We start from the raw sequence: 24,357 nt of genomic DNA on the forward strand, positions 1-24,357 counted from the left end.
GATTTATAGGGGTGTGCTTTTTGACACCAGCCCAGGTGATAATTATTTGAATTTGACACTGAAAAGCAAAGGCAACAAATATGAACATAGACAGCTGGGACTATGCAAAACTAAAAATCTTCTGCACAACAAAGGAAGCCACCACCACCACCATCAAAAAACAATCTATAGAATTGGTAAGATATTTGCAAACCACATATATGACAAGGGATTAATACTTTAAAAAAAACACAACAAATACAACTCAACAGCAAAACAAAAACAAAAACAAATCCCACCCCAAACAATTTGAATAAAAATGGGCAGAGAAGCTGAATAGACATTTTTCCAAAGACAACACACAAATGACAAATAGGTACATGAAAATATGCTCACATCACTAATCAGAGAAGGGTAAATCAAAACCACAATTGGATATCACTTCATACATGTTAGAATGGCTATCACCAAAAAGACAGGAGATAGTAAGTGTTAGCAGTAATGTGAAGAAAAGGGAACATTTGTACCCTGTTGGTGGGATCACTATGGAAAACAGTAAGGAGTTTCCTCAAAATATTAAAAATAGAATTACCATGTGCTATTGCAATTCCATCTCTGGGTAATCATCCAAAGGAAATAAAAACACTAACTCAAAAGGATATATGCACCTGCATGTTCATTATTTATAAGAGCCAAGACAAGGAAGCAACAAAAGAATCTATCAAAGGATGAGTGGATAAAGAAAATATGGTGTATATATATGTATGTACACACATACACACACATTCACATACAACCCATGGAATATTATTCAGCCACAAAAAAGGAGGAAATCTTTCCGTTTTTAACAACATGAATGGACCTTGAGGGCAATATGCTAAGTGAATAATTCAGACAGAGCAAGAAAAATACCATATAATGTCACTAATCTTAAAAAACCCCATGAACTCCTAGTTACAAAGTGGTGGTTGTCAGCAGCTGGGTGTGGAGTGTGTGTAATGGGTAAAGGGGTTCAAAAGGTAAAAGCTTCCAGTTATAAAATAAATAAGTCATGGGATATATAATATAAAACACAGTGACTATAGTTAATATACTGCATTGTATATTTCAAAGTTCCTGAGATAGATCTTAACATTTCATCACAAGAAAAAATTTATAAGTAAACATGGCGGTAAATGTTAAGTAGCTAGACTTATCACTTCATAATATACACACAAATATTGAATCATTATGTGATATATCTGAAAGTAATAAAATTTTATATGTCAATTATATCTGAATGAAAAATCCCATTTAAAATCAAGAAAAGAATAAAATACCTGAGAATAAGTTTAACTAAGGAGATGAAATACATATGCATTGAAAACTGTGAATATTAATGCCAAAAAAATGAAGACACAATAAAGATATTTTGAACTCATGGATTGAAAGAATAAATACTGTTAAAATGTCCACACTACTCAAAGTGGTGGACAGATTCAATGTAATCCATATCAAAGTTCAAATGGCATTTTTTTTCACAGAAATAAAACAATCTTAAAATTTGTGTGGATCCACAAAATACCCCTAATACAAAGATAAGCCACTCTTGATATAGAAGAAATTTAGAAGCGTTACACTTCCTGACTTCAAGGTACGTGGCAAGACTACATTCATCGAAATACTATGGTATTGACATAAACACACACACATTGATTAATGAAACTGAAAAGAGAGCCTGCAAATAAAGTCATGCATATATGGTCAATAAATTTATGATACCGTGTCAAAGAACATACCGTGAGGAAAGGACAGTCATTTAATAAATGATGCTGGAAAACTAGACCCCCACATGCAAAAGAATAGAATTAGACCTATTTTACCATACACACTAATGACCTCAAAATTTATTAAAGATTTGAATATAAAACTGGGAACTCTAAAACTCCTATGCAACTGAAATCAAATGCAATAAAAGGAAAAATAAACATGTGAGACTACATCAAACTAAAAAGCTTCTGCACAGCAAATGAGATGATTAACAAAAAGAAAGTCACACTATTGAATAAGAGAATATATTTATAAATCATATATCTGATAAGGGTTTAATACCCAAAATGCATAAAGTCATACACTCAACAGCAAAAAACAAAAACAAAAACAAACAAAAAAAACAAACCCACCAAAGAATCTTAACAAAGCACTGGCAGGGGAACTAAATAGATTTAGCCCTAAGAGCAATAAGTAGTTGAGTGTGTTCAACATCACTTATCAGCAAAATGCAAATTAAAACCACAATGAGATATGTATTTACCTGTTAAAATGGCCATCATCAACAAGACAAGAAAGAGTTGTCTATAATGTGGACAAAAGGGAACACTTGTGTATGGGAATGTTCATTCATTCAACCACTATAGAAAACAATATGGAAGTACTATAAAAAATTGGAAGTAGAGCTTCCGTATAATCCAGCAATTCCTCCGTTGTGTATATATACACACTCTTCTGAAGCTGTATCTGCAAACCCATGTTCATTGCAACATCATTTACAATAGCCAAGGCATAGAAACAGTGTGTTATTGACAGATAAATGGATAAAGGAGCTGTAGTATGTTATGTGTATATGTGTGTATACAGACATACACACACACAGTGGAATATTATTCAGGTATTAAAAAAAAGGAAATCCTTCCATGTGTAACAACATGGGTGGACCTTGAGGGCATTATGCTAAATGAAAATGTCACACAGAGAAAGGCCAATAGTTCATAATCTTACTTATAGCAGAATCTAAAAAAGCCAAACTTCTAGAAATGGGGAACAGATTGGTGGTTTCCAGATGTAAGTGGCGAATGGGGGGGGGGGATAGATAAAGGTGGTTAAAAGATACAAACTTCACTTGTCAGAATAGCTAAAATTAACAACACAAGAAACAAAAAGTGTTAGAAAGGATGAAGAGAAAAGGGAACCCTTCTTGCACTCTTGATGGGAATGCAAAGTGGTGCAGCCACTCTGGAAAACAGTAGAGGGGTTCCTCATAAAACTAAAAATAGAACTACCCTACAATCCACTATTAGGTGTATTTATTCACTATTAGGTATTTATCCAAAGAATAAAAAATACAGATTTGAAGGGGTACACGTGCCCCAATGTTTATATCAGATTGTCAACAATAGTCAAACTACGGAAAGAGCTCAAATGTCCACTGACCGATCAATGATAAAGGTGTGGTACACACACACACACACACACACACACACACACACACACACACACACACACAGAGGAATATTACTCAGCCATCAAAAGGAATGAAATATTGACATTTGCAACAACGTGGATGGAACTAGAGGGTGTTATGCTAAGTGAAATAAGGAAGGGAGAGAGACAAATACCATATGATTTCACTAACATGTGGAATTTAAGGGAAAAAAACCCACATAAACATAAGGGAAGGGGGAAAGAAGGGAGAGAGGGAAACAAACCATAAGAGACTCTAAAAGAGAACCGAGAGTTGATGGAGGGAAGATGGAGGGGATGGGTTAAATGGGTGATGGGTATCAAGGAGGGCACTTATCTTGTTGAGCACTGGGTGTTATATGTAAGTGATGAATGACTAAATTCTACTCTTGAAAACAATATTACACTATATGTTAACTAACCAGAATTTAAATAAAAATTAAAAAAATACAAACTTCAGGTTATAAACAAGTTCTGGGATGTAGTGTGCAACACGGTGCTATAGTTAATAATACAGTATATTTCAAAGTTAAGAGAGTAGATCTTAGAAGTTTGTATCACAAGAAAAAAATTGTGAGTATGTGATGTTTTGGATTTAACTGGACTTATTGAGGTAATCATTTTGCAATATATAGAAATATCAAATCATTGTGTCGCATACCTCAAACTAATACAACGTTATAGGTGAATTATATCTCAATACAACTGGGAAAAAATAAGTATATGACTCCAGTACCCCACTCCCAAGAACAAAAAAAAGCCTTGGAAAATTAGAGATAGAAGTTTCCTTTACCTAATGAACACACACACACACACACAAAAAACGTGTGGCAATTGTACTTAAAAGTTAAATGTTGAAGCCTTTCCTCTTAAAATTGGGGAGAAGAAAGTATGTACTAGAATTCCTAGTAATTACAATAAAGCAATAAAAAAGATATAAGGGTAGGAAAAGAAGAAATACATCTTTTATTAAATGCTATAATTTTATAAAGAGCAAACCCTGTAGTAAAGACATACAGATATATTTTTCGATCAATAAATAAGCTTAGCAAAGTCACGAAATACAAGGTCTATATACAAAAGTATTTCCATAATAAAAAAACAGAAAGCAAATGAAAATAGCTAGACAAAAATATTATAGGGTCCTATTTTATATAAAGTGCAAGAAACAGGAAAACTCAAAGTATATTATTAAAAGTCATTGTAGTCACTTGTAAGAAACAGAGAGGAGGCAACAGAAGTCCTTCTAGCATTCTGGCAATACTCCATTTCTTGATCTAGATGGAGGCTACACAAATGTTCACTTTGGGATAGTTGAGCTGTACATTTACAATGTTTTGTTCACTTACCTGCATGTATGTTAAAATTCAACACAATAAAATAAGCCAGATATATCAGTTTAGTAAGATGTAATTTCTATAAATATAATTTCCATAAAAAATTTTAAATGTTTATTTATTTTGAGAGAAAGCATGAGCCAGGGAGGGGCAGAGAGAGAGGGATAGAGAGAATCCCAAGTAGGCTCTGCACTTCCAGCAATGAGCCCAACCTGGGGCTTGATCCTATGATACCAGTGAGATCATGACCTGAGCTGAAATTCAGAGTTAGACACTTAGCCAACTGAGCCACCCAGGTGCCCCTACAGGATTTTTAAAATTTAAACTTAATTTTTTTTTGAGAGAACAAGTGAGCAGGGGAGAAGGAAAAGAAACACTATTAAATAGGCTCAATGCCCAGAACACAGAGTGATGTGGAGCTTGATCTCATGACTGTGAGATCATGACCTGAGCTGAAATCAAGAGTCAGATGCCTAACTGAATGAGCCACCCAAGTGCCCCTATAAATATCATTTCTAATATTCTAATATTTCTTATATATATATATACACACACACACACACACACACATATTTGTTTCAGAAACAGTTATTGGAAAGCAACATAAAAAATAAGCCAACATGAATTTTTCACCACATAATTCCACTATCAAACTGCGTAAAAAATATAAGGACACAACAATGCAAAAATGAACAAGCCTAATGTGGACACAGAAGAAAATGCCAGGAATGATGTCACAAAGATGGCAGTGTAGGCTGTTTATGATATCACTTCCTCTCACAAGAAGAACAACTATTCGTGGACAAGACATCACTGAGAGAATCCTAGAACATGAGAGTGAGCTGAAGCAATCCCTACACCACGAACATCTAAACAAACTACATCAGAAGCATTAGAGAAATGGCTACAAGCTGACTGCATTGGCCCTCCAAGACACCAGTGGAGAAACATGCTAAGTGGTCTCCCCTGAGTCTATGGTTCCTGGGAAAAGAGGACCCAAGGGTGAATATTCCCCCAGTATTGTGAGTCATTTCATGGGAGACCTTACTCTGATTTTGACCCATGGGAATAGTAATCTGCCAGGCTCAGCCACTGGGAATCTCTGATGGAGATGAGGGGAGGGTCTTGAAAACACCAGCATTCAGATCTTGGCAAACTGAGTTCCTACCTACAGAGCCCAGTAATAGTACCAACTTGTGTCATTGATCATCTGCAGAACCAGTCAGCGGAACAGTCTGCCTGACCAAGGAACTCATGGGGAATAGGTCAGCCTCCTTCAGATCCTAAACGAGTTTCACTAGTTTCAGAGCATGGTCTGTCCATGCTCAGGCAGAAGAGCTAGTCATAGGCACATCCACTGGAGGGTAAACATGGCTCCTACCCACCCCTCCAAACCTATCTGGGAAATTTGGGAGTTTCCTGAAATGTGTCCTCCCAGGCTCACCCAGGCAAGAGAACTAAGCCATAGCCCCATTTGCTGCATAGCATGGCCCCTAGCTCCATCTGACAGGAAGGGCTGGCAAGCACACCTGGAAGCTGTTAACTTAGCAATGCTTGAAAGGATGGTGGGCAGAGCTTATTGCCCTCAGAAAAAATCCAGTACTGGGCCTGGAGGGTTTCCCTTTTATGACTGAGAGTTAATTCACAACCCAACCCACTGTGGAACATGGCTCTTAGCCCCAGCCCCATCTGACAGGAAGGGCTAATGAGAACACCTGGAAACTGGTACAAAACCGAGCAATGCTTAAGCCAAGAGGCATGTGGGCAGATCTGATCATCTCCAGAGCCAAGCCAGTGGCCCTGCTCAGCCAGGAAATTAGGGCATGGTCAACCTAAGACCCCAAGCCAAGAGCTTTAGTGCCTTAGAAGCTGCTTCTCCTGCTGTACCGAGGCAGGAAAACTAATCCATAACCCTGTTTATGCTGAATACAGAATTCAGGTCACCACCAGGGGTCCTTACAGAGTACCTGGGAAGCTGCATCACTTATCAGTCAGTCATGCTTACAGTAGAACTTGAACAGAAAGCATACCCCATGACTTTGTAGAGCCAAACCACTGCCCTCACCTGACTAGGATATTCAGTGCACACTCTTGCCTCTTTTGGATCCTGAAACAATAAGCCATGCAGCCTCTGGGACCTGTTCTGCTGCCCTATTAGGGCACGAAAGCTAATTCATAGCCCTGTACTGAATTGTACTGCTGAGTACAACACCTAGTTCTGACCATATAGAAACTTGGTGGAAAAATCCAGGAAAATCTGGAGACCATTCTAGAGCCTCACTTGGGCAGGATCAAAACTTGCAGTTTTATATTGCTGTTCTCAGAAAGGGGCACATCTCCTTATGCTTGACCTCAGAACTTGAACAGTTGCCTTGCACAAAAATATACCTTAATAGCAGGCCCCAACTTTACAAAGATGTTACCAGCAGACACATCCAGAAACCCAAACTGAAGTGACTGGTGAAGAACTCTTTCTACAAAAACAAACCCCAAAATTCTGAAAGAGGAGACCACTTACTCAAATGTAGTTATAACTGTGAGGAATGATCCTTGGATCATGAAAAATCAGGTAAATATGATATCACCAAACTAATAAAATTCTAATAACTGATCCTAGAATGTGGAGATTTAAGAAGTGTCAAAGAATTCAGAATAACACGCTTAAATAATTTTCATGAATGACAAGAACACACAGACAACCAAATTGATTTACGGGAAAATGCATGGACAAATCAAGGGTTCGATAAAAAAATAGAAACCATAAAAAAATACCCAGCCATCCTAGAGCTAAAAGATATAATAACTCAACTGAAAAAATTGAATAAAGAATTCAAAAGCCGACTTAACAGAAGAAAGGATCATCAATCTGGAAGATAAGACACTTGACTGGAATGATCCAGTTAGAGGAAATGGAAAAAAAAAAGAACGAAAAAGAGTGAAGAAAGCTTTTGGGATGTATAGGACAGAATGAAAAGGACAATATTTACATTTTAGGAATTCCAAAAGATGAGAAAGAGAGGCAAAGATGTATATTTAAATCGATAATGGCTGAAAATGCACAAACCTGGGCAGAAAAATGGACATCCAGATCCAAGATGTAACTCTACTAGTTCAACCAGAATAGGGGTACACAGATACAGTATCATTTGGTGAAAAATCAATGCCAAAGAATTGTGAAAGCAGCAAGATAAAAGAAAAAAAAGTTATATACAAGGAACCCATTGTAATTAACAGTGGATTTCTCAACAGAAACTTTTCAGGCCAGAAGAGAATGAGATGATATATTCAAAGTATTAAAAAAAAATGTGAACCAATACTCTATCCAAGGAAGCTGCCCTTAAGAAAGAAAATGAGGTCAAGATTTTCCTGAATAAACAAAAACTGAGGGAAATACCACTAGACATGCTTTACAAGAAATGCTAAAAGAAGTTATTTGAGTGGAACTAAAAAGACACTAATAACATAAAAAACATAAGATGGCTGTGCAAAACTCCACGGTAACAGTAAATGTATAGCCAAAGTTAAATTCTGAAATATGGTAATGGTTGTGCATAATTCAATCACAACTCTAATTTAAAAAACAAAGATAGTAAAAATAACCGTAACTACAATTATCTGTATTAGTTATATAGTTAAAAAATATATAAATGTAAATTGTAACATCAGTAACCTGAAACGCGGGAGGAGATGTAAAGCATAGGAATTTTACTGAAATTGTTATTAGTTTAAGAAATAGGGTGTTATTTCTGTGCATTGATTTTATATCCTACAACTTTGCTGAATTCATGAATCAGTTCTAGCAGTTTTTTGGTGGAATCTTTTGGGTTTTCTATATAGAGTATCATGTCATCTGCAAAGAGTGAGAGTTTGACCTCCTCCTGGCCAATTTGGATGCCTTTTATTTCTTTGTGTTGTCTGACCAGAGAGGCTAAGACTTCCAATACTGTGTTGAATAACAGTGGCGAGAGTGGACATCCCCGTCTTGTTCCTGACCTTCGGGGGAATACTCTCAGTTTTTCCCCATTGAGGATGATATTAGTGTTGGGTTGTTCATATATAGCTTTATGGTCTTGAGGTCTGATCCTTCTATCCCTACTTTCTTGAGGGTTTTTTTTTTTTTTTTTTTATCAAGAAACGTTGCCGTATTTTGTCAAATGCTTTCTCTGCATCTATTGAGGGGATCATATGGTTCTTGTCCTTTCTTTTTTTTTTAATTTTTTTCTCAACGTTTATTTATTTTTGGGACAGAGAGAGACAGAGCATGAACGGGGGAGGGGCAGAGAGAGAGGGAGACACAGAATCGGAAACAGGCTCCAGGCTCCGAGCCATCAGCCCAGAGCCCGACGCGGGGCTCGAACTCACGGACCGCGAGATCGTGACCTGGCTGAAGTCGGACGCTTAACCGACTGCGCCACCCAGGCGCCCCACTTGTCCTTTCTTTTATTGATGTGATGAATCACGTTAATTGTTTTGCGGATATTGAACCAGCCCTGCATCCCAGGTATAAATCCCACTTGGTTGTGGTGAATAATTTTTTTTAATGTATTGTTGGATCCAGTTGGCTAATATCTTGTTGAGGATTTTTGCATCCATGTTCATCAGGGAAATTGGTCTATAGTTCTCCTTTTTAGTGGGGTCTCTGTCTGGTTTTGGAATCAAGGTAATGCTGGCTTCATAGGAAGAGTTTGGAAGTTTTCCTTCCATTTCTACTTTTTGGAACACCTTCAAGAGAATAGGTGTTAACTCTTCTTTAAATGTTTGGTAGAATTCCCCTGGAAAGCCATCTGGCCCTGTACTCTAGTTTGTTGGCAAATTTTTGATTACTAATTTGATTTCCTTACTGGTTATGGGTCTGTTCAAATTTTCTATTTCTTCCTGTTTCAGTTTGGGTGGTGTATATGTTTCTAGAAATTTGTCCATTTCTTCTAGATTGCCCATTTTATTGGCATATAATTGCTCATAATATTCTCTTATTATTGTTTTTATTTCTGTTGTGTTGGTTGTGATCTCTCTTCTTTCATTCTTGATTTTACTTATTTGGGTCCTTTCCTTTTTCTTCTTGATCAAACTGGCTAGTGGTTTATCAATTTTGTTAATTCTTCCAAAGAACTTATGGTTTCATTGATCTGTTCTACTGTTTTTGTTTTTGGTTTTGATAGCATTAATTTCTGCTCTAATCTTTATTATTTCCTGTCTTCTGCTGGTTTTGGGTTTTATTTTCTCTTCTTTTTCCAGCTCCTTAAGGCATAAGGTTAGGTTGTGTATCTGAGATCTTTCTTCCTTCTTTAGGAAGGCCTGGATTGCTATATACTTTCCTCTTATGACCACCTTTGCTGCATCCCAGAGGTTTTGGGTTGTGGTGCTATAATTTTCATTGACTTCCATATACTTTTTAATTTCCTCTTTAACTGCTTGGTTAGCTCATTCATTCTTTAGTAGGATGTTCTTCAGTCTCCAAGTATTTGTTACCTTTTCAAATTTTTTCTTGTGGTTGATTTCGAGTTTCATAGCATTGTGGTCTGAAAATATGCACGGTATGATCTCAATCTTTTTGTACTTAGGGCTGATTTGTGTCCCAGTATATGGTCTATTCTGGAGAATTTTCCATGTGCACTGGAGAAGAATGTATATTCTGCTACTTTAGGATGAAATGTTCTGAATATATCTGTTAAGTCCATCTGGTCCAATGTGTCATTCAAAGCCATTGTTTCCTTGTTGATTTTTTGATTAGATGATCTGTCCATTGCTGTGAGTGGTGTGTTGAAGTCTCCTACTATTATGGTATTACTATCGATGAGTTTCTTTATGTTTGTGATTGATTTCTATATTTGGGTGTTTTCACATTTGGTGCATACACGTTTACAATTGTTAGGTCTTCTTGGTCTATAGACCCCTTGATTATGAAATAATGCCCTTCTGCATCTCTTGATACAGTCTTTATTTTAAAGTCTATATTGTCTGATATAAGTATGGCTACTCTGGCTTTCTTTTGTTGGCCATTAGCATGATAGATGGTTCTCCATCCCCTTATTTTCAATCTGTAGGTGTCTTTAGGTCTACTTGTAAACAGCATATAGATGGATCTTGTTTTCTTATCCATTCTGTTACCCTATGTCTTTTGATTGGAGCATTGAGTCCATTGACGTTTAGAGTGAGTACTGAAAGATATGAATTTATTGCCATTGTGATGTTTGTAGAGTTGAAGTTTCTGGTGTTCTTTGGCCCTTTATAAGCTTTTGTTGCTTTTGGTATACACCAAGAATGAAGCAACAGAAAGAGAAATCAAGGAATCGATCCCATTTACAGTTGCACCAAAAACCATAAAATACCTAGGAATAAATTGAACCAAAGAGGTAAAAAATCTGTACACTGAAAACTATAGAAAGTTTATGAAAGAAATTGAAGAAGACACAAAGAAATGGAAAAAGATTCCATTCTCCTGGATAGGAAGAACAAATATTGTTAAAATGTCGATACTACCCAAAGCAATCTACATATTCAACGCAATCCCTATCAAAGTAACACCAGCATTCTTCACAGAGCTAGAACAAATAATCCTAAAATTTATATGGAATCAGAAAAGACCCCAAATAGCCAAAGCAATCTTGAAAAAGAAAACCAAAGCAGGAGGCATCACAATCCTAGACTTCAAGCTATACTACACAGCTGTAATCATCAAGACAGTATGGTACTGGCACAAGAACAGACACTCAGAACAATGGAATAGAATAAAGAACCCAGAAATGGACCCACAAACATATGGGCAACTAATCTTTCACAAAGCAGGAAAGAATATCCAATGGAATAAAGACAGTCTCTTTAGCAAGTGGTGCTGGGAAAACTGGACAGTGACATGCAGAAGAATGAACCTGGACAACTTTCTTACATCATACACAAAAATAAACTCAAAATGGATGAAAGACCTCAATGTAAGACAGGAAGCCATCAAAATCCTTGAGGAGAAAACAGACAAAAACCTCTTTGATCTTGGCCACAGCAACTTCTTACTCAACACATCTCCACAAGCAAGGGAAACAAAAGCAAAAATGAACTACTGGGACCTCATCAAAATAAAAAGCTTCTGCACAACGAAGGAAATAATCAGCAAAACTAAAAGGCAACCGACAGAATGGGAGAAGATATTTTCAAATGACATATCAGATAAAGGGTTAGTATCCAAAATCTACAAAGAACTTATCAAACTCAATACCCAAAAACAAATAATCCAGTGAAGAAATGGGCAAAAGACATGAATAGACACTTCTCCAAAGAAGACATCCAGATGGCCAACTGACACATGAAAAAATGCTCCACATCACTCATCATCAGGGAAATACAAATCAAAACCACAATGAGATACCACCTCACACCTGTCAGAGTGGCGAACATTAACAACTCAGGCAACAACAGATGTTGGCGAGGATGCGGACAAAGAGGATCTCTTCTGCATTGTTGGTGGGAATGCAAGCTGGTGCAGCCACTCTGGAAAACAGTATAGAGGTTCCTCAAAAAGCCAAAAATAGAACTACCCTACGACCCAGCAATTGCACTAGTAGGCATTTATCCAAGGGATACAGGTGTGCTGTTTCGAAGGGACACATGCACCCCTATATTTATAGCAGTACTGTCAACAATAGCCAAAGTATGAAAAGAGCCCAAACGTCCATCAATGGATGAATGGATAAAGAAAATGTGGTGTATATATATATACAATGGAGTATTACTCAGAAATCAAAAAGAATGAAATCCTGCCATTTGCAACTATGTGGGTGGAACTGGAGGGTATTATGCTAAGTGAAATTAGTCAGAGAAAGACAAAAATTGTATGACTTCAGTCCTATGAGGACTTTAAGAGACAAAACAGATGAAGATAGGGGAAGGAAAACAACAATAATATAAAAACAGGGAGGGGGACAAAACATAAGAGACTCATAAATATGGAGAACAAACTGAGGGTTGCTGGAGGGGTTGTGGGAAGGGGCATGGGCTAAATGGGTAAGGGGCATTAAGGAATCTAACTCTGAAATCACTGCTTCACTATATGCTAACTAACTTGGGTGTAAATTTTGAAAAATAAAAAAGTTAAAAAAATAAAAAATTGGGTGTTATAATTTTAAAATATTTTGTATAAGTTTTATGATAACCACAGGGGAAAAACATGTAGTAATTTACAAAAGAACATAATAAAAAGTCAAAGCATATACATATAGCACATCAAAACACACAAAAGAAAGAAGACAGGAAACAAGGAACAATGGATCTACAAAACAATTATGGCAATACTGAGTCTTTACGGATCAATAGTTAAACATAAATGGATTACATTCTCTAATCAAAAGACACAGAATGGCCGAATGGATTAAAAAAAAAAAAGCTCCAATGATATGCTACTTACCAGAGAGTCATTTTATCCTTAAATACTCCCAGAGACTAAGAGTGAAGGCATCGACAAAATATTTTAAGCAAATCATAAACAAACAGAAAATAGAAGTAGTTATGTCACACAAAATAGACTTTAACAGTCATAAAAAGGGACAAATAGGTCAAAATATAATGGTAAAGAAATCAATGTATTAAAAAGATATTACTTTAAATATCTGTGCAATTTTTCTGTAAGTCTGACTTTATTTCAAAATTAAAGTAAAAAAGATTGCTTAGGCTATATAAAGAGAATTAATTAGCAAGAAGACGAAAGGAAATACATGGAGCTCATGTATCAGGCAGTATATACATCTAAGAAAGCAATTCTGGTAACTTGGCAGTGTTGGCAATAGAGGGGAGTTGATAGAATTGAGATGCATTTAGGACACGCAGCTCACAGAAGTTAATGAGAATATAGGGCTGACAGGTGATAGTGATGCCATTCATTGAAATAAGAGAGTAGAGAATATCTAGGCTTACAGGGAATAATGAGTTCCACTTTATACAACATATATGAGGTGCCTTTGGAATGTCCACGAGGAGAGTTAGGTTAGGTTAGTGAAGATTTGCAGATCTAAAGTTTAGGGAAGAGATCAAGACTGAAGATAAAAGTTTGAGACTGTTTATTACATATATGGTACCTAAAACCATGGTTTTAGTATGGGGGTATGGGTGAGGTTTTCTAAAAAAGGAAGTAGAAAAGTCCAACATATAAAGGTTGGGTGGAAAGGAAAACAAACATATGCATTAGTAATGAAATAGAGATGCAACCACAAGTATACACAGGGTGAAAGTTATTATAAAAAGATATTATTTGCAATTTCATGAGGTATTTGAAAATATACAGAAAATAGATAACATTCTAACAACATACAAATTACCAATTATAAAACTTGGACTGATCCTAACAACAGAATTGTAAAGGCCATTAAGGGTCTACTTTGTATTGAAAAAAGGAGCAATGCTGAGATATTGTTCATAATTAAGTTCTTCCTAAGCTCCCAAAACCAGAAAACTTCTTTTTCTAAGGTCTTAACCTTGGAAACATACCTCATTTAGGGACAAATGAAAACCTAGGAAGGATGATCAAAGAATTAAGAGGAAAACATAAAAGTACAATGGTATTCAAAGTAAACATTCCCTGCTTGCCACCCAATGATAGTAGCTTCCAGTATCTCAAACTCTGGATCAGGGCAGAACATGAGGATTGGGACCCTGACATCTGTGGCTAACTACATAATGTGGAACACTTGCTAGGCATTGAAAAGAGATGTTGTAGTATATAAATGCAAGTCTAGTTATGGTCTTATTTTCTAGGAATCTGCCATAAAATATTTGTGTACAAGTATCTTCAAAATGTTGAGCTTGTGCTTGGAATTGGGTTAATTCCTCATTCTCTCATTTGCACAGCCCCATGAAGTAAAAATGGTGTCATTGTAAAAGGTGATCTACTTTGAATTCTCATGGGATTTCGACCCGAGGGCTCTAGAAACAGACCCAGTAACAAGTAACAAGGGTTATGACAAAAAAGGTTGGTTGGGTAAAAGGAGGCCATGAGATTTTTCAGGCTTGAGAAGCTGGGATCAGTGTGGCTGGGCAGAGACCCTGGGTGACTGTGTGGGTTTTAGACCTGATTTGGAGACAGTCTCCTTTTGCTAATCTTTGGTCTTGGGCACTCTGAGAGCAGGGTTCAGTTTCTAATGCTACATCTTGGGGTGAGGATGCTGTTGGACACACACATGGGTCGTGGAGCTCTTCTTACTTGGTACATATTGTCCTCAATGTATTACTGTAGACCAGGACATGATATTGGAAAATACTTTAAGTTTACATTATCAAGCTCCTAAAGCTGTACAATAAAATGGTGGTTGACTATGACATCAGCATCACAGTGGTGTTCTTTCTTTTGGTCCACTATTTTAAACAATGACTGAGGCATCCATCCATTAACAAAGGTCTTTCTGTGACTTGTCATATCTAACATCACATGCCAAGGGACATAAGAGTAGCCTTAACTACCTATATATCTTGAAATAGGCACACAGACTTTGGTACCAGCTGTGGATCAAGCAGAGAAAGATAACCTTCCCTAGCCCTTTCTGGCATATTGGGAAAAAACATGGAGTGTGATGACCTGGGAAGATACCCATAGATACAAAAGAATTTGTAGAACTGTAGCCTTCCCAAGGTTAGGTCCAGCATACCATTACTGCACATATGTATGCACACTCACATGCTCTCTCTCTCTATACATCTCTATGTCTATATATATGAGTGAATTTGGTTACAGTGGACATGGTAAGAGGATTTTCCCTGAACTGCCACCTCCTTTGAGTCAACATTGCACTGGGCTGAACTATCTATCAGTGGTGACTTCTCTCACAGGGAAAGGAGAGCACTGAACAGGTGCCTAGCTACCTAGTTGTGTGGGTAACACATTGGAGAAACTCATTTCTCTTTGGCAGCAACAAGCATACTGAGGTAGAACGTCTATAACTGAGAAGAATGGGGGAAGATTGGCAAATATTGGAATACTAAAGGATATGTAAAAGGGGGCAGTTCCTGCTGATTGCATTTAGAACTTCAGCACAGATTACACTCACGAAACTCTGAAGGTACCATATCCAAGGATCTCTCCTATTGAGTTCACAGGAACTCACTGATCCCATGGACCCCATGCTAAACCCATAATTTTCCATCCTGTGGCCAATTCTTTGTGTGACTCACCCACTGCAATGGGAGCAAGTCTAGTATACTGAGTGCTGTCAGAAAAACAAACCAGGACCTGTGGGTTATAGAGAAACCACCAACTTCAGTTATCGCACCCTCTTCTAGAAAACCAAGAAGGTTGAGAAACTCCAGACATCAATAAAAAGTATATTCAGCCTGAAATCTCTAGTAAAGATCTAAGAGGTGTCTGATATTTCAAATATGAAAGTGGCAATTGAAAAGTATAAAAAACAGTAAAAAAAAAATCAAGGAAATTTGTCATTACCAAAAGATAACAATAATTCAATAATCAAGCCTAGGGGAATGGAACTATGTGATTTAGCCAATAAGGAAATCAAAATACTTTTGGGAAAATACAATGAGCTACAAGAAAACTCAGGAAGACAATTCACTGAAATCAGAAAAAAAAATGAACAAAATGAGATATTTGTCAAAGAGATGACTGTCATTAAAAATAACCAAAAAGTTTTGGAGCTAAAGAATTCAATGAATGAAAGAGACTCTTAAAAACTGAGAACAAACTGAGGGTTGATGGGGGGTGGGAGGGAGAGGAGGGTGGGTGATGGGTATTGAGGAGGGCACCTTTTGGGATGAGCACTGGGTGTTGTATGGAAACCAATTTGACAATAAACTTCATATATTGAAAAAAAAGAGAAAAAAAAGAATTCAATGAATGAAATGAAAAATGCAAGAGAGAGAATCTGCATCAGAGTAGAGCAAATGGAAGACAAAATAAGTGAGCTAGAGAACAGGAATTCTGAGGTAACCCAGCCAGAGTAGAACAAAGTAAAAAGAATGAAAAAGAACCAAATACACCTGTGATCTATGGGTTCCATTAAAAGAACAAATATTAGGAAAAATGAGATTTCAGAAGGAAAAGGGAGGTAGAAGTGGGATATAATTATTAAAAAAAAAACAAACAGAACTTTTTCCAACCCTGAGAGGAACTTGGACATCATGGCTCTGTCTTGCCATTACTAGGGCAGCCTCCACCAACATAAGCCCCAACTCCAAGATCTCAAGCCATGCTTTGTTGCCATTTTGGTTGCTGCTGCCACTCTGAGCCCCACCCACTGTGTTCCAGGTTGCAGCTCGGGATTGTCATTGCAGAGCTACTGCGACTTTGTTGAGCCCCATCCCCCACTGACAAGTCAAGGTCTATGACCTATCATAGCTGGAACTATGCAGTGGCTGCCCTGAAATATACCCTTCATCCCACATCAAAGCTCTGATTCATTTTGCCTTGGGGTGATAACACTGCCCTAAGCTCCATCCTGGGTTCAGGTCATGGCTCTGCCAGTAATTTCCAGTGCTGTCCCTGAGTCTCAGTTCACAGCACTGAATATCATTGCCTTGCAGCCTCTCTTCTCTTCCTAGCACTCCAGGTTCCAACACATAACTCTAACAGACCATCATTGGAGAAGAACAGAAAGCATCCAGCAGCCTTTACCTCTGAAGATCCCAAGAGCTCTACCAGCCATTACCACCTACACATCCTCTGCAGTCCTAAATTCAGTTGGGAAAACATCAACCTCAGCTGAATGGAGTGAAATGGAGACTCTGCCACTGTGCTTTCTCAGGAACAAAAGACACCAAAGAGGTGTCCTTATAGACATTGCTAGGTGAAAGTCTTGACTCACTGAAGCCTGGCTGAAAATACCAGGAGAGGTGACTGCACCCTCAGATGTACAGCCATTAATACAAAGCCATTAGAAACACACACAAAAACAAGGAAACATGACATCACCAAAGAAACAGTAATATTCCAGAAAAAGATCCTAAAGAAAATTTGACATTATAAGAGTCTCAGAATAAGAAGTGAGGAATAAAGGGAAAGAAAACTTATTCAAAGAAATAATGGTTGGAAACTTCCTAAATATGGGAAGGGATGTGGCCATCCAGGTACAGGAAGCTAAAAGATTCTCGGATTCAATCCAACAGATCTTCATTGAGACACATTATAATCAAGTTCTCAGAAATCAAAGACAAAGTTAGAATTTTGAAAGCAGCAAGATAAAGAAGAATATTTTACACAAGAGAATCCCAATAAAACTATAAAGCAGATTTCTCAGAAAATACTTTGAAGGCCAGGAGAGAGTAGTAGGTATATTCAAATGTTCAAAAATAAGTCAACCAAGGATATTCTACCCAGCAAAGTGGTCACTCAGAAATGACAGAAAAATAATTTCCCAGACAGACATAAGTGAATTTATTACCACTAAACCTGCACTATAAGGAATGCTAACGGAAAATCTTCAACCAAATACAAAAGGTTTGTAATCAGTAAAGTGAAAATAGATAGAAGTATAAAACTCCTGGTAAAGGTAAATATGTAGTCAAATTCAAAATAGTTTAATAGTGCAATGGTAGATGAGAAGTAAAAATATTGATTGAGACAAAAATGTTGAAGTATAAGAACTACAACATTATTGTTAATTAATAGGCACACAATATAAAAATGTAAATTCAGAAATCAACATTGTGGGGAGGTTGAAATTAAATGCGTAGAAATTACTTATGCAATATAAGTTGTTATGGGCTTAAAATAGTTACATCTATAAGATGTATTATTAAAGCCTCATGATAACCACAGGGCAAAAAATCTGTAACATGTACAAAAACAATAAAAAGAACTAAGGCATACCACTACAATAAAATTCATCAACCTACAAAGAAATACAGCAAGAGTAGAAGGAAACAAGAAACTACAAAGTATAAGAAAGCAGTAAAATGGTGATAAATTCCTGTCAATAATTACTTTAAATGTAAATGTTTTAATTCTATAATTAAAACACACTAAGTGGCTGAATGGATGAAAAAATAAAACCCAACTATATACTACCTACAAGAGACTCTTCAGTTTTAAGGACACTTACAGGCTGAAAAAAATCTATTTCAGCCAGATGAAAACCAAAAGAACGTGGGGGTAGCTATAATTTTATCAGACAAAATAGACTTTAAAAAAAAATTTAGAGAGTGAGCAAGCTGGGGAGAGGGGCAGAGGGGGAAAGAGAATCTTAAGTAGGCTCCATGCTTATCACGGAGCCTGACATAGGGCTTGATCCCACTCTGCTGGGATCATGATCTGAGCTGAAATCCAGAGTTGGATGCTCAGCTGACTGAGCCACTCAGGGGCTCAAGACAAAATACACTTTAAGACACAAAGTATATTTATCAAGAAGATATAATGATTCTAAACATATAAGCCCCTAAATTGGAGCACCTAATTAGATTTAAAAATTATTAACAGATGTGAAGCAAAAAATAGACAGCAATGCAATAATAGGGATTTCAATACACTATTTTCAACAATGGATATTATTCAGGCAGAAAATCAATAAGGAAACAATGGACTTGAAGGACATTTTACACTAATAGACCTAACAGATATATACAGAAATTTCCATCCAACAGTAGCAGTACACATTCCTTCCAAGCACACAGGGACACTCTCCAGGAGAGTTTACATAATAGGTCACAAAACATATCTTAGCAAATGTAAGATTGATATTACACCAAGTATCTTTTCAAACTACAATGCAACGAAACTAGAAATCACTAGCAGTAGGAAAGCTGGAAACATCACAAAAAGTTGGAGATTAAAATACATGCTTCTATACAACCAATGGGTCAAAGAAGAAATCAAAAGGGAAATCAAGAAATATCTTGAAAAAAATGAAGATGGAAACACAATATATCAAAACCTATGGGATGTTGCAAATGCAGCTCTAAGAGGGAAAGTTATAGTCACAAATACCTTCATTAAGACACAGGAAAGATCTCAAACAGTCTCACTTTATACCTTAAAAACTGGAAGAACAAACTAAGCTTAAATTTATCATAAAAGGGAAAATAACAAGGATCAGAGGAAAAATAAATGAAATGGACTCCAGAAAAACAATAAAAAAGATCCACAGAACTAAGAGCTAGTTTTTTGGAAAGATAAACAAAACTGACAAACCTTTAGCAAGATTAACTAACAAGAGAGAAGATTCAATCAGACATGAAAGAGGAGACATTATAGAAAGGGTATAGAGAGGATTATGAGGCTACTCTGAATGATTATATGCCAACAAATGGGATAATCTAGAATGGGTAAATTCTTAGACACATATGACTTACAAACCCTAACTCAGGAAGAAAGAAAATATCTAAAGAGACAAATAATGAATAAGATTGAATCACTAGTTAAAAAAAGAAAAAGACAAACAAACAAACAAACAAACAAACAAAAAAACAACCCTCTCAACACAGAAAACCCCGGGACCATATGGTTTTCCTGGTGAATTCTACCAAACGTTTAGAAAAATTAATACCAATTCTTCTCAAACTATTTCAAAATAATAAAAGGGATACTACCTCCAAACTCATTTGACAATGTCAGAATTACCTGGATACCAAAATAGGGCAAGGACTCCACAGGAGTAGAAAATTACAGGCCAATATTCCTGATGAATATAGATTCAAACATTCTCAATACAATATTAGCAAACATAATTCAATAGCACATTAAAGGGATCATACTGCATGACCAAGTAGGATTTCTAACTGTGGTAAGAGGATTATTTAACATTCACAAATCCAAAAATGATATATACCACATTAATGAAAGATAAAATTCATATGGTTATCTCAATAGATGCAGAAAAAATATTTGACAAAATACATTCTTTCATAAGAACGATCAATGAATTGGTTATAGAAGGAATATTTCTTAGCACAATAAAGCCCATGTATGATAAACCCATAGCTAACCTCATACGTAGTGATGAAAAGTTAAAATCCTTATCTTTAAGATCAAGAGCAACAAAATTACCCACTGTCACCATTTCTATTCAACAGAGTACTGGAAATCTTAGCCAGACCAATTAGGCAAGAAGAATAAAAATAATCCACATCAAAAGAGAAGTAAAATTACTTCTGCAGATCTATACACAGAAAACCCAAGACTCCACTCAAACTTGTAGAATAAATTAATTCAGTTAATTTGCAGATAACAAAATGAACATACAGAAATCAGTTGCGTTTCTACATACTAACAATAAACTCCCTAAAAAAGAAATTAAGAAAGCCATATTATTTACAATAGTATAAAAAACACTAAAATACTTAGAAATAAATTTAATGAAGGAAATGTAAGACCTGTGCACTGAAAACTTTAAGACATTGATAAAAGAAACTGAAGAAAAAGAAATGGAAAGATACCCCATGTTCTTGGACTGGAAAAATAATATTGTGGAAATGTTCATACTACCCAAAGTGATGTATAGATTCAATACAATCCCCATCAAAGTTATTCCAGTGGCCTTTTTCATCAAAATAGAAGAAACAATTCTAAAATTTTTATGGAACCACAAAAAACTGCAAATAGTGGAAGCAATATTAGAAAAGAGAAGAATCACAATACCTAATTTCAACCTATATTAGGAAGCTATAATAACCAAAACACTATGGTACCGGCATTAAAAGCAGGCATACAGATGAAAGGAACAGAATAGGAAACCCAGACATAAAATCCCATATTAAGTCAACTAATTTGTGACAAGGGTGACAAAAACACACAATGGGAAAAGGATAGTCTTCAATAAATGGTGTTGAAAAAAGTAGATATTCACATGTGAAAGAATGAAACGAGAACCTTATCTTACACTACTCACAAAATTAAGTTGAAATGTGTCAAAGATTAAAGTATAAGACCTGAAACCATAAAACTCCTAGAAGAAAACATGGAAAAAAGTTCTTGAATTTGGTGTAAGTGATGGTTTCTTGGATAAGTTTCCCCAAAGCACAGGCAATATAAAAATAAATACATGGGACTACATTAAACTAAAGAGCTTCTTCATAGCAAAGGAAGCAATCAATAAATCATTAGGCTGAAAAGTCACCCTAAAGAATGGGAGAAATTCACAAACTTTATATTGAATAAGGAGCTAGTATCCAAAAGAACTCATACAAGTCAGTAGCAAAAAACCAAGTAATCCAGGTGAAAAATGAGCAAAAAACCCTGAATGTTATTTTCCCATGTAAGACACACAAATGGCAACTGTTACATTAAAGGATGCTTGACATCACTAATCATCAGGGAAAGGCACATCAAAAACAATGAGGTATAACCTCACACCTGTTAAAATGGCTTTCATAGAAAAGACAACAAATAAAAAATGTTGCCGAAGATGTGGACAAAGGGAATCTTTATACACTGCTGGTGGGAATGTAAGATAGCGCAACCGTTTTTGAAACAATATGGAAGTTCCTTAAAAAATTAAAAAATTGAACTACTACATGATCTAGCAATCTTACTCTTTAGTCTATATCTGTAGATAGACTATATGTATATAGACTGCATAGACTATATCTGTATATATATGTAATTGAAATCAGTATGTAAAAGAGATCTGCATACCAACATTCGCTGCAAATTTATTCAACATAGTCAATATATTAAAAGAGTCGAAACATCTGTGGATGGATAAATGGATAAAGAACATACATATACATATTTGAATATATAAATACATCAACCAACTGTATACCTAAAACTTACACAGTGTTATAGGTCAATTATACTTCATTAAAAAAAAGAAACAAAGGAAAACCAGAGATTAACACCACAGAAAATTACCAGGTTACAAATGTAGGCAAAGGGAGGAAAAGAGAAACAATGGAAATACAAAATAATCAGAATATACTTAATAATATAGCATTGGGTAAGCTATTAGATATCAATAAAAAAATATAAATGAAATTTTTTTGTGAGAAAGAAATGAGTGGGGGAGGTGCAGAGGGAGAGGCGAGGGAGAGAATCTTAAGCAGGCTCCATGCTCAGTGGGGAGCCCAATGTGGGGCTTGATTTCATAACCATGAGATCATGACCTGAGCCAAAATCGAGAGTCCCGTGCTTAACGAACAGAGATACCCTAAATTAAATTAGTTCACAAATTAATGGCACAGAGTAGCTGGGTAGATTAAAAAAAGAGAAGACTCAACTATATGTTGCCCACAAAAGTCTACAGCTTTAATGATACACATAGACTCAAAGTGAAGGGATTGAAAAAGGTATTCCATGCAAATGGAAACCATAATAAAGCAGGAATAGCTATACTTATATCAGATAAAAGAGATTTTAAGCCAAATAGTAACAAGAGAAATGTAAGGTCATTATATAATGTTATAGGGGTCAATTGAACAAGGATATATAACCATTGTAAATATACATACACCCAACATCAGATACCTAATATATTAAGCAAGTACTAGCTAATATGAAGAGAGAAATAGATAAAAATGCAACAATGGGGGATTCTGAACCTCAATGTCAGCAATGGTAGGTCAATCAATAAACTTTGGACCTGAACCACTGTGAAACAAATAGAACAAACGGACCTAACAGGCATTCTATTCAAACGCAGGTTGCATGTTTTTCTCAAATACCCCCAGAACATTCTCAATAATTGATCATATGATAAGACACACACTAGTCTTTAAAAATTTAAGGAGATTGAAATCATACCAAATACCCTTTCCAACCCATAATGGAGTCAACAACTAGAAATAAACAACACAAAAAAAATTTGGAAAACTACAAATATGTGGAAATTAAGCAACACACTCCTGAACAACCAATGGGTCAAAAAATTGAAAGGAAATAGAAAACACATATAGAAGCACCAAGAGTGCATGATGGTTCCCTTTTCTCCACATCCTCCTCAACACTTATTTCTTCCTTTTGATTCTAGCCATTCTGACAGGAATAAGGTGATAGATCATTGAGATTTTGATTTGCATTTCCTTGATGATTATGATGTTAAACATCTTTCATGTGTCTGTCGGCTACTTGTAGCCTTCTTTGGAAAAATGTCTATTCAGGTCCTGCCCATTTTAATTGGATTAATTTCTTTTAAGTTGTACCAGATCTTTATATATTTTGGCTACTAACCCATTATCAGATATGTCATTTACAAATATCATCTCCCATTCAGTAGCCTGCCTCGTTGATGGCTTGCTTCACTGTGCAAAAGTTTTTATTTTGGAGTATTCCCAACAGTTTTATTTTGCTTTTGTTTCCTTTGCTTGGGGAGACATGTCTAAGAATGCAAACTGGTGCAGCCATTATGGAAAACAATCAGAGTTTCCTTAAAAAGCTAAAAGTAGAATTACCCAATAATTTTGCTACTTGGTATCTATCCAAAAAAGTGAAAACACTAATTTGGAAAGATAGATGCACCACTATAATTATTGCAGCATTATTTACAATATGCAAGATATGGAAGCAACCCAAGTGTCCATCCATAAATATGGATGTAGAAGATGTGGTATATTTTACAATGGAATTTTGTTCAGTCATTAAAAAAAAAGATCTTGACATTTGGAACAACATGGATGGACCAAGAAGGTATAATGCTAAGCAAAGTAAGTCAGACAAGGCAAATACTATATTTCACTTATATGCAGAATTTAAGAAAAAAAAAGGACAAAGGAAAAGGAAATACACAAAAACAGACTTAAATACACAGAACAAGCTCATGGTTGCCAGAGGGATGGAGGATACTGAGAGGAGTGAAAAAGACCAAGGAGATTAAAAGTACACCTATTGTGATGAACATGAATAATGTATAGAATTGTTGAATCATATTGTACACCTGAAATTAATGCTAATTGTACTTCCATAAAA

This window comes from Felis catus, chromosome B2, assembly GCF_018350175.1.
Source record: "Felis catus isolate Fca126 chromosome B2, F.catus_Fca126_mat1.0, whole genome shotgun sequence".
In the NCBI taxonomy this organism is placed as follows: Eukaryota; Metazoa; Chordata; class Mammalia; order Carnivora; family Felidae; genus Felis; species Felis catus.